The following is a 9,474-nucleotide window of genomic DNA, read 5'->3' as shown; positions in this document are numbered from 1 at the left end:
GGAGAAGAGGTTACAGATGCTGGTATGTGGGTATGGGTGGATGAGATGGCGAGATTCTGTGTAAGTTTTCGTCTCATTGCTTCAACTTTCTCACTGGAATAGGAAACAAGGTTATGAATCAAAAACGAGGATGAGAGGGAAGGAGGTACAGGTTGGAGGACAGAGAGGTATGACATCCAGAAGAATGGAGGAGGGAAGTAGAATTCCTGGGCAGCACTAAGGACCCACTTGAAGTTCCAGGTGATGAAATTAAAGTGAAACTAGTCAGCGTGATTGTGTTTTTCTTTAGCCACATCCAGATGCACGGGGGCTGATGTGAAGTAGATGGAGAGCTGGCTTGAATCAGGATTGTGGTTTTGCCCAGTAAGCACGGCAAAGGGGGAAGAGGAGAGGGGGTTAAGAGTATATGTGCCAGGGAGTGATTGTAATGACTGGTCAGGAGTGTAAGCTGGGTAAGGATGGGAGAGAGGATAAGTGGATTGCAGAGTTGTTGGAGTTCGAGTACTACAGGGAAATATGGAAATAGGAGGGGGTGTTCAGAGTGTGAGGTGTTTGAAATCGTGCAGAAGTTATTGAGTTTGATGAGGCTCCCGTGATTATGCCAAGGGAATAAGTGGCTGAGTTAGGGTAGGACAAGATCCTTGGAGGAGACGTCAAGGAACTGAGAGGGCAGGGAATGGGGATGATCATCGGTTATATATTATAACCGCTTGGGATTAAGACTGAAATGGTATTGGAGTGACTGACAAGAGCAAATGATGAAAAAATGAAGGGGAATGAGAGCAATGATGAGGGATACTGAATGACAAGATGTAAAGCTGCAGGTTCATGGGGAGGAGAGAGAGGGATGGTCTGGAAGCATTGTGGAGGAGCAAGCAGGAGGCCTACCTCACCTCCAGGCCCAGTCTATGAGGCTCATGGTTGAAAATACAGGACCTACTACTTGAGAGGGGGAGGGGAAGCAGTGTCCCAGGGGAAAGGCAGGTTTCCTTTAAACAAGGAGGCAACGGAAACTGAAGAAATTCTGAGGAGGTTGAGCTTATAGGAATTGTCCTTTGAATGAATAAATAGAGACTCTAACGTGGACCCATGTGATCCCGCCTCCAGGTGTTCATGTCCTGTGTGCTCTCCTTCCCCTGAGAGGCGGTGGGACTCGTGATTTGCTTCTGGCCAACAGAGTACGGCAAAGGTGACAAGATGCATGTGTATAGATAATTGCTAGAGATAGCAACGGAAGAAGTTCAGATATAGCAATGTTACTCAATTCTTTTAACTCCTTCTGAGGTATACTGCCAAGAATCACATGTTGATCTATTATCAAATCACATAGTTAGGTTTTCCTTCAATTTTGTTGATAGCAAATAACTGAAAACCACCTAACTTGCAAGATAACTTATAACCATTCGCTTTGAGTCATTCACTTTCTCAGCACAGACACCAATTTCTGACTTGTTCCTCTGAATTGTCCTGGAGGTTTTTTACATCTTGGATCGACGCGCCTTAGTAATGGGTGAGAGTTTTTACTTTGGTTGGATGGCGGGAGTAGAACAGTTTTGAAAGGGGATGCTGTGTCTTCAGGTGCTTTCTCAAGCTGAGCAAAATTTTTTTTTTTTTTCTAAATCTTTGCCCGCATGCAGCATGCGGGATCTTAGTTCCCCCACTAGGGATCGAACCCGTGGCCCCTGCATTGGGAGCATGGAGTGTTAACCACTGGACGACCAGGAAAGTCCCAAGCTGAGAAATTTTAGACTATAGTACACATTGCAGTGAGGCATCTGGAAATGAATTCCCTTAAAACTAGTCTTGGGACGTCTTCATAAACCCCGGGGAACACCAGTTTGAAGACGACAGTTTTAGAGGCTGTCGTGCAGAAGAGGAAAGAGCCCAAGCTGTGAAAGAGAGGACAGCATGGGATTAGGGGACTGGGTGTAAAACATAGGTGGGGGAATAGACAGTTTCTGGGCGACAAGACTTAAGACATGACTTTAGAGCCTTCCGATAGTAATAAGTCTTGGTGGGACCCCAACAGAAATATTTCCTGGTTGGTGAAAAAATATATATGTAATTAGTATGTGTTTTCTGAAACTTTAAGAATATCAAATAAATGCATTCATCCTGTAAAATTTTCAAATAAAAGAAGTATAAAGTCAAGAGCAGAGTTTACACCTTTCCCTACCCAGCAGGTAACCTAGTTAACAGGTGTCTTGTAGGACCTTGAAAGTCCCTTACAACTCCGAGGTCTGACTAAATCTCTTCCAACAGAAACCACTGACTTTTCGTAACACCTGTCCAGGCTCTCAAATCTATGGTTCTATGATTGGCCTGCGCACCTTTTCAACCTAACAAGGTATCTCGAGAGTTTAAACACCTTTGTCTCTAGTGACCCAGGGCTGCAGTCATCCTAGCCTCTTTCCAAAGTACTAAACTGCTACAACTACCTTCTCCCCAGAACAAGCTGTTAAAGTCTAATTTTTGTGCCCACGCTGGTCCTCATAAACGAGGCCCGCTTGATCGCTATTTATAAACTTACTGGACGCCCACTACACGCCGAGTTCTCCCGCGCTGCTTGGGTACTTTTTGGCAAAGGGACGCCCATTTGTCTGATGATCACTCCCTCCAAGCAGCCTTTCCCCCGACCTTTGCGGGAAGCGCCCTCGGCCAGGGCGATCCCAGGCTGGGACTCTGGGCTCCCCGCCGACTGTGCTGCCCCGCGGGCGCCTGCGCAGAACGACCCTAGTCACTCCGGCTGGAGGCGGGGGCAGCCAAGAGAAAGGAAAGCTGCGGGGGAAAAGAGCCAAACCCTGAAATTACCCGGATGTGGTGTCTGCGCGCGCATGCTCAGTGTCCTCTCGACAAGTTGGCAGCAACAACACGGCCCTGGTCGTCGTCGCCGCTGCGGTAACGGAGCGGCTCGGGTGGCGGAGCCCGCGTTCGCGGCCGCCCGCTCTCCTCTGGAGGCCCTTCCTGCCCTCCCCTCGGCTCCACGGCCGCCCAGGGGGCGGGAGCGGGTGAGGGGAGCCGGGCGCCCCGCGAGAGGGGCCCCCTGCCGCGGGGCGGCCCGGGAGCTCGAGGCGGCCCGGCCCGCGCGGGCAGCGGCGCGGCGCCGAGGAGGGGCGGCCTGGCCCGGACGCCTCGGCGCGGGGGCCGAGGAGCGCTCCGGGCCGCCGGGGGAACGACGGGCCCGGCGCCCCCGCGGACGAGCCGCCGCGGGAGAGCGGACGCCCCTCGCCGTCGCCCGAGCCCAGGTAACGCGCCATGTCCCCTCCCCTTCTCCCGACCGGGCCCGCGCACCCCGCCCGCGGCTTCCCCGCCCCGGGGCGGGCTCCCGGCGGTGGCGGCGGCGTGGAGCGCGCGGGAGGCCGGCGGGCCGGTCGGGAGAACCCGCGCGGCCGCCTGACGGGCCGGCAGCCCCGGCGCGGGTCGGACCGAGCCCTGGTGCCTCGCGTCCGTCGGTCTCCGGGGTCGGTCCTCCGGCCCCGAACTCCCTTCGCAGTTTGTCGCGGAATCAAGTTGAACTCGGACTGGGACTCCTGCAGCGGCCGCTGCTGCTCTTTGTTGTTCTAAGTAGTTTCAGTGTCCCTCCTGGCCAAGCGAGTCGGGTCGGAGTGTACTGCCTTAGGTCTAAATGAAAGTTGTAAATGGTTTGTCTTAATTTCTTTTCTCAAGCAAATTTTTGTTTGCTCTTTGTCCCTTATTTTCTCTTCCTGGTTGAGTCATTCCAGTTATGTTTCTGGCTTTGGTTTGTTTACTTACTTTTTGAGTATTGTGGGTGATGGCGGTATGCAGGAAACATTCTTAGCAGCTAACTGACACCCGCCCCCCGCACTCCTAATGAAAAATAAAAGGCATAGTTTATCTTATTGCTAGGACTACAAGTACTGAGCGTGAAATTGGTGTGGGGTGTGTAGGGCGGTGGCGCCATCACATGCCCCAAACTGCTGTTACGATTTCTTAAGCTAGATTTTCAAAGATTTTCAAAGAAATTGGTGTGTTTTGTTAACTTCAACGGTTTTTTTGGGGGGGGGGGAATAGAGAGGTTTAAAAAAAAAAAACCTATTGAAAATTGATAGTTATTCCCCCCCCCCCCGAAAACCTTAGTAAAATTAAAACTATATATTTGCCTATTTTCAAATAGTTTATTTTGAATTTAGTTTCTTAACGCCTTTAGTTTTTGGACTGTAGTTTAAGGTGAAACTGCCAGTTATTTAGGAATAATAAATATAAGATAATGGGGAATCATTTTAATTAGTCTGAATTGACTTTCTAAAAGCATGTTGTCTTGGCTGCTTTTTAACAACATTTGAGTTTTGCAAGAATTAGCATCCTTTTAGTCCTAGTAGCAGTTTGATTATTCGGGTGTTAAAGTAATTAGATTTAGAACGTTGCACTTGAATAGTTTTTATTGTAGTTTTCATAAATTGTCTTTGCTAAGTTGTACTTAGACTATATTTCAGCTGAAATATAGCCTGGGGAGTTCTAATGTGCAATTTTTCTTTTTCTGCTAAGGATTTATTTTCTCTTTTGGAAAGTTCTGATATGGTTAGTACGTGACATTTCAAGTTGTAAACGATTGATACAATTAACATCTTAAAATATGATTTTTTAGTTACAATGTTTCTCCCATAGTGTTATGATTTTGAGTTTGTTACAGTACAAGTGTAATACAGGTAGGCCAAGCGTTTAAAATTTGGAGTATCTTTAGTCTAAGGGTGGAGATGAATTATGTAGGTATAAGTTGTTGGAATTAAAACTAAGAGTAGTTCTAGAGAAAATTTATATAACATTTTGTGAGTCTATTAATAGAAGTGACTTTTTCTTTGCTTTCCAGGTTTTTGGGTGAGGTTGCTTTAAGGAGGTATTGCATCTTAATTTTTTTATTTTTGAAGTGGGAGTGCCTAAGTAGAAACTTCTGTGTTTAGCTGAGTTTCTTCGTTGTATATCTTGAGCGTAGAAAAAACTGCAAACCCGTTTCAGATTTAATGAAAACTTGTGCTGAGAAAGTCACTTTGAAATTTTTCGGAGTAAGTTTTGTATGCATCATTGACCTTTTCCGAAGTCTTTGCTGCTCGAAGCAATTCTACTTGTGCTAGGAAGCAGCAAATCTTATTTCTAAAAACCTATACTACACTTTCTTAAGCTACATTTTAGTTGAGCTGTTTCACCATTTGTGTGTGAATTCATTTTTCTGCATTCCCCTTCAGATTTTTCCCCCCAAGTTAAAGAGCAAGTATTAAACTAATTTATGCTGTCCAGTCACACTCCAGCTCTCTGGCTTGGAAGCTGTTTTTTTCTGATTGAGCCGGTGTTATAGTAACATCAGTAGACAGTATTCTAATTGAGCTGTGAATTGCTGAGTCCTCTACTAGGGCAGTTAACCCTACAGGATCTGCCTCACTCATTACATGTAAAGTGCATATTTAGTCTTATCTAAAATTTTGTCTATTTTGGTGAGAACATACATTATTTTTCTTACGTTTATTAAGCTTTACTTATTTCAGTCCTGTTGTGTCGCCTTCTAGCTTATGCCTGACTTTTTTTTCAATTTTTTATTCAGTGATTTTAGAGTGAATCGTTCTTTAAACATGTTAGCCATTTCCCTGCTCGTTGTACATGTTTGGATTTCCTTTTTTTCCCCTAGAAGATAGTGCAGTTAGGCAGAAATTTTTGTTTTGTTTCAGTGATGATTAAAGGTGAGGTGACAATCATGTATAAAACTAAACTTGACTGAAATGAGTTTGATTGATACCATTATTTTCTACACTAAAGTTAAAGGAGTTAGCTCAGCATAACACAGAATTTAATACCACTGTTAAATTATCAAATTTTGGCTTTTTTGTTCCACAGTTGATGAAGATTCAGTTGTTTTAAAAAGAGAATTCAAACAGTTGACAAAAATGTCTAGATATTATTCATTTGAGCAACTTTTAGTATGGTACTATTAGCATCATAATATGCCAAAACATATGCTTAATAATGAGTTAGATTTAGAATTTTTGGATTTTTTTTCTCATCCTAATATGTGTAATTTTGGTGATAGGAAATGTGGCTAAATTCCAGTTTCTCAGGAACAAGATATTTTAGGTTGTGTCACCTTGACACTATTACGTGGTGTACTTCGCATCCAGGAAAATTTGTTTTAACCATGACAGTGGATAAAAACTAGGGTAGTACTTACTTATGTAAAACTAAGATGATAGGTCATCAGAATCTTATAATTTAAGTCTTGATTATTTACTACTGCAGATTATAGGTCAGATAGCTACTAGAGATTTTAAAGAGTGCCTATTTTTACATCTTAATTTAAAGTTGGTGATAATTGTAAAGACCTTTAAGCTTAAAGACTGTACTTCATTATTTACATTTTAAATGAGAATTGTTTGCCATTTGGAAAACTTGTAACTGTGTGGGGTTCTTTTTTTTTATTGCTTTTTCACTCCCAAGGTTTAGGGCAGTGGCTCTCAACCTTGGCTACATTTTGAAATCTCTTGGGGAGCTTTACAAAATACCGATGGCTGGAACCCACCTCCAGAAATTGTGACTCAAATGGCTTGGGGTGCAGCCAGATCAGAGTTCCGAAATGGTTGAGCTGTTAGGGTCCTCTAACTTCTTTTTTTTTTTTTTTTTTTCTTTTTTTAATTGTTTCATTTGTGTCAGCTTTACATTCTTTAATACAGTGATATACACATGCGTGATATAATTATCTCACTTTCGACTTAACGGGTTCCTTGAAGGTATTGCCACATTTGTTTTGCTTCCAAATCTGTCCCTCTGTCTGTCTCTCTCCTCTTTGAATATCTTTCTTCATTTTTCAATTAATTTGAATTGTCTGGTGGCAAGTTATAGGAAGCTGTATCTCCCCTGATGAGAAGTTGGTTTATCATTGCTATCCTAAATAGGAAGTTGATATTTTGACATATTCTAAAATGCTTACTTGGGCTCCTTTTAAAGACTAATGACTTTGTTTAGATGCCAAACTTTGCATCGAAATTCCCAGTGGGAATTTGATCTTCCTAGAGGTTAATCTGCTTGGAAACCATCACATTTTCTAGGCATCAATTAACTGGTCACTTCACTGGTTCCTGAGAAGCAAGTTGCATTGATTTAGGTTTTACTATCAGAGGTTAACTTACACACCGTGAGACAGTTGCTCGACAAGCCCAACTAGTTCACAGTTCTTTAGAGATCATCTGGCGGGGGCATGTTCAGTTCTCCATTTATCAATATATTACTTGAAGTAGTTCATAAGTGCTGGTCTACAAGTAGTTGCATCTGTGTCTCTGGAAGAGCTATTTTAAAAAAATAGAACAAAATATTCTTTGTCCCATCCCAAAACACACAGATTCAGGGTGAGAATGGAGTGGAGGAGGCATGGGAATCTGTATTGTTAAAAAAAAGACCTCTTGATTTTAAAGCCTTTGGATATTTTAGTGTGCTTATCTTTATTGCTTCATTTGTTTTGATACAGTGCAAGCTTTACTTTGCAATCATTGGTGCACTGGAGTAATTTACTTAAAATTCATTGGGGTTCATCAAACCCCAATCTGCATGTTTAGAATGCAAATCTTATTTATGATGTCAAAAAAAGGACTTCTACTGAATATTTTGTTTTTAGTATGTAGTAAGGTATGATTTTTGTATCTTAATGTAGATGAATGTACGTAATTCAGGTCTTTTTCAAGTCAAAATGTATTTCTAAACGTAAGACTGGATTAAGGTTATTTATCAGCGGTATTCACTAGTGAATTCTGGAGCATTTGATATCAGTATGTGGCCAGTCATTGAATCATCTGGTGAAAGGATTACTGTACATAAGCACACTAGGTGCATCTGTGTCATAGAGGTCTCCTACCAAAACTAGTTGAAGGAAGAATTTTATGTGTATAGATGTTGAAATTAAGCAGCTGGCTAATAGTAAGAAAAATGGCGTAACTTCTGTGTAATTAAACTTTTAAATTAGTTTCATAGATTCTTGACATTGCAATTTGTTTCACTATCTTTTTGGTAATTCGTAAAGTGAAGCATGTGGACTAGCATAGACTACGTCAGTGCTTTGTAAAACTGACAACACCTCAGACTCCCAGGGTGCTTTTTAAAGGTAGGGCCCCACTCAATATATACTTAGTAGGCCTGGGCCTACTGCAGGGGGAAGTCTGATACAGCCCCTTTTGAAAGAATAAGCTAGATGACTTGATAGTCTCCTTCATTTAGAAGGTTTTATGAAATGTATTTTTCAGTTATCAGTTATTAAAATTCATCCTACTTCACGAATCTTTTAAAACGGTATTTTCCAAAGTGTGGTCCACAGACTCTTAGGGGTCCCCATGACCCTTATCTTCTAGGGGTTCATGAAATCAAAATTATTCCCATAATAAAATTGAGACATTATGTGCCCTTTTACTGTGTTGACATTTGCACTGATGGCAGGGAAGCAGTGGTGGGTAAACTGCTGGCACCTTAGCTTGAGTCAAGGCAGTGGCACCAAACACACTTTAAGCATTTGAAAAAATGCCAGTTTCACTTAATATCCTTGGTGAAGCAGTAAAAAGTTTTAATTTTTAAAATATCTACCCTGGAGTGCATGTCTTTTCAGTATTCGGTGTGATTAAATGGAAGTGTGCATAAAGTTCTTCTGCACAGCAGCGTACAAGGTTCACCTCTAGGAAAAGCACGTGTGTGATTGAGCTGCACGCTAAACTATCTGCTTTTTTATTTTTACTTAAAAGAATGACTGATAGGTAAACTGTAGTTACTTAGACTTGGATATTTGGCAGGCATTTCCTTGAAAATAAGTGAAGTGAGCCTGCCACTCAAGGAAAATAACTGTTTGCTGCCAATGATAAAAATATGATCTTTCAAGTGAAAATTAGATTTTTGGAAAACTTGTATCTACCATCATGGGCTTGCCAGCTTCCCAGTACTTAAAGATTTTTCTGATGAGATTGGTGATGAGATTTAGGAATGTGATTTTTAAAAATACATTGTGTAAGGAAATGTATCAACATTAGGAAGGTCCGTATAAATCATTGAACCAGTGTTTTTCCAGGTGACCAATGTGTGATGTTACAAATCATGCATGGGTAGGAGATCCATTCAAAGCACAATATGGACCAATGGATTTTTATATATAGCAGAGCCAAGAAGTTCAGTGATACAGTTTCAGATTCCACATTGCAACTAACCTTTAGGAATTGCCATTTGTTGCATTTTGGTGTTGAATAAAAGGTGAATATCCATCATTATCTAAAAGGGCCATTAAAATATTCTTCTCTTTTCTAATTATCTGTGTGAGGCATATTTTCTTCATAAGCGTTAACCAAAACAACATATCACAATAGATTGAATGCAGAAGCAGATATGCGAATCCAGCTGGCTTCTCTTAAGCTGGACATTAAAGAAATTTGCAAAAACGGAAAACAATGTCACTCTGAATACTGACTTTTAAAAAAATTTTATTTATTTTATTTTTGGCTGCGT

At 41.9% G+C, this 9,474-nt stretch overlaps 1 protein-coding gene across 3 annotated transcripts in view; it reads left to right on the top strand.

Moving 5' to 3' along the window:
* The first annotated feature begins 3,106 nt into the window (after positions 1 to 3,106).
* The window catches only part of SMAD4 (SMAD family member 4), a 57,268-nt gene continuing 50,900 nt past the window's right edge, over positions 3,107 to 9,474 (top strand). For 2 of the 3 annotated variants that reach the window (XR_009005015.1, XM_057526255.1), the window contains exon 1: positions 3,107 to 3,245. The gene's annotated coding sequence lies outside the window, so the exon portion shown is untranslated. Of the gene's footprint in view, positions 3,246 to 3,622; positions 3,642 to 9,474 lie in introns of those variants that run through there. The other variant, XM_057526256.1, reaches the window with a different exon arrangement.

The sequence above is a fragment of the Balaenoptera acutorostrata genome, chromosome 13 (assembly GCF_949987535.1).
Source record: "Balaenoptera acutorostrata chromosome 13, mBalAcu1.1, whole genome shotgun sequence".
Classification (NCBI taxonomy): Eukaryota; Metazoa; Chordata; class Mammalia; order Artiodactyla; family Balaenopteridae; genus Balaenoptera; species Balaenoptera acutorostrata.
This window is presented reverse-complemented; position numbering and strand designations above follow the sequence as displayed.